We start from the raw sequence: 2,910 nt of genomic DNA, 5'->3' as shown, positions 1-2,910 counted from the left end.
AGTTTAACATTTTCTACAATATTGACAAAGCACTTTAAGCACAAGTTTGTTAGTTAATAATTTAGAAATTAATATTGTCTGTGTGGACTTCCCCCCCCCAAAGAAAGTGCACATGTAAAACTGCGGTGTTAAGCGATGCGGTTGAAAAATTTGAGTGCGCCTAACTTTTGTTTTGACTATTTGACTAAGTTAGGCGTACCGGTGCGCCCATGTCAAAAAGTTAGTCTAGAGCCCTGGGCTGATAAAACTCTGAGTAAAAACATATAGAAAGCCTCTTCAAATGGAACTGCAATGGGACTAATGACTGTGTGGCCCTGTGTCGACTGTGCAATTACGCCGTCATATGTGTGTGTTTGCTTAAGATGTTTACAACCCTGCAAGGTGGCAGCCGGACAGGAGGCTGTGTGATGTACAGGAAGAAATGATGTTTGTTGGTTTTGTGTAAACAGGGTTAGGCATTATTAATGCCTAATGTTAATGGTATGTAAACACAGCACACAGCTGTGTGAAAGACTTTATTTTTACAGGATGCCATTTATATTCACGTGCACAGAAACAAGTAAATCTGTCTTGAAGCAAAGAGAATGAGTCTGCCTCAAGGAAGATTTAGGAATAGATTTGGGTAAATTTGGTAAATGCATACAGAGGTTGGAAAGATAATGAAGTGACACATGAAATACTTTGGAATACTATGAAACCAACTATGAAAAAACAAATGCATCCATCAAAAATGATGATGAAATGTTCAGATTCACATCTGGTTAATGTCAATAAATCAAAAGACTTCGCAATATTAACTTTAAGGTATAATCCGCACACACCAGATGAGTTTTATACAGTAAAGAAAGGTCAGTGCTCACTTTTGGATACATAAAGATCCAAACCAGTCTTCCAGCTGAAAGTCATCAGGTAAACTAAACTGCAACCCTGCATCTGCCTCTTTTAATGCAATATTTTAATGCATCTCTCTTTGTTTTGTTCTTTTTAAACAATGACCTCTAACCTGTGAACAGACAGTCAAAAAACATCTTGTCATATACACACTAGTTGTACTAAAAACAGCTTTAAAAACAAAACAAAACAAAAAACCTAAACAACACTTTTTCTCTTTATGTACATCTAAATTCTGTCTCATTTGTTGCACTTTGAATGGGTCTCAGAGTGCAAGGTTATGAGTTCAAGTCAACACTGCAAGTTTCTTTCTTGCTAGAAAGTCTAACAAGGACATCGAGGGGATGTTCAATAAGTAATAATAATAATAAGAAGAAGAACTTTATTTATATAGGACTTTTTAAAACACAGAGAAAAAATGAAATGCTTTACAGTTCAAATAAAAACCACACAATGAAGATAAGTGCACATGTTAAAATGTACTGACACATAAACAGAAACATAATCAGCCATACTGACAGACATTCATTCCAACATACACACATTCATGTACGCATGGTTGCAAAACATCAGAGTTGGGAAAAGTATGGATGTTCTGTGCTTATGAGAATACTCCAGTAAACGTTGAGGTACTGATTGAACTTCTTTACTCAAGTAAAAGTTAAAAAGTTCAGACTCTGAAATGTACTCAAAGCAAGAAAGTGAAAAGTAGCTCTTTGGGGGATGTTTTTATTTTTGTGCAAAGCTAATTGGACCTTGTAGTTGCTCGTTCTATGGAAAAAATCATAACTCACAATAATTCCTATTGGGAGCTCTGGTAGATTTTTTTTTAGTGTACAGGCTATGATCAGCTTTGTGGATGTACACAATTTAATTCAACAAGATGTCAGCAGATGTTTCATGAATTATCCTGGCTGATTTCCACCTTCTACACTGACAGTACACTGTTTATGCTGTCTTTTTTTCTAGATGTATGGTATGAAGGTGGAATTCAGTGAATGAATCTCTGCATCATCAGCTAAAATTCATATGAATCTCTGCTACACTTGATATAACCTAACTCTGACCATGACACCACAGCCACTGTGCACCAGTCACACACTGTTCCTTACTTTAAATCTATCACAGTACAGCAAACTAACCTGTTTATCCTGCACTAAACTGCAGAGTATTTTCATGTAACCTTTAAATAACACAGTTGGGCTGCCTCAGTTTGCAGCATTTTTCATAATATGAAATGCTAACATATAAAAATGAGTTTTCAGCCGTTGCAAAAACAAATAAAAGAGTCAGCTGACGTCAACTCTGGTTTTAAAATCAGAGCAAGCGTCAGTTAAAAAACCCTGAGTAGATGATCAGAGAGGGTGGCTGCTTTGATAAGGTGTTAGAAGCTTTGCAAAATAAGCAGGGGCCTGTCCATAGAGAGCCTTATATGTCAATAACAGAATTTTAAAGTGAATCCTGAATTTCACTGCAAGTCAGTGAAGGTGTAATATGTAAACCCTTGCTAGCTCGTTCTGAATTGATTGAAGATGAGCTATAGAGGACTGAGAGACACATGTGTAAAGTGAACTGCAATAATTCAAGTGGGAAAAAAACTGAAGTGTTCAATATGAGTGACTGACAGTAAAGGTTTAACTTTTGCAATAATTCTGAGATGAAGGAAACAAGAGTGGCTAACCTTTGAGATATGAGTTTCAAAGTTAGGTGCTAGTCAAAAATGATACCCAGGGTTTTAGCAGATGATTTGATGTTATTGGTGAGGTGACTGATGTAGTGACTGCCCTTCCTAGCGAAACTGTCTGGGCTGAGCACTAGAGCCTCAGTCTTACCTGAATGGAGATGGAGGAAATTAGAATACATCCAAATAGTAATGGTAGAGAAACATTCATTAGGCAGGATAAGCTGTTGAGGTTGTTGGGCTTGGCAGAAAAGTATAACTGTGTGCCATCTGCATAGCAGTGGTAGAAGATTCAGTTAAAACCATTAATTAGATTTCCCAGGGGTAATATATATATA

Source organism: Pundamilia nyererei, unplaced genomic scaffold (genome assembly GCF_000239375.1).
Source record: "Pundamilia nyererei isolate P.nyererei 1_Seehausen unplaced genomic scaffold, PunNye1.0 scaffold00350, whole genome shotgun sequence".
Taxonomy (NCBI): Eukaryota; Metazoa; Chordata; class Actinopteri; order Cichliformes; family Cichlidae; genus Pundamilia; species Pundamilia nyererei.
The sequence above is the reverse complement of the archived record's forward strand: the minus strand, read 5'-3'. Positions refer to the sequence as shown.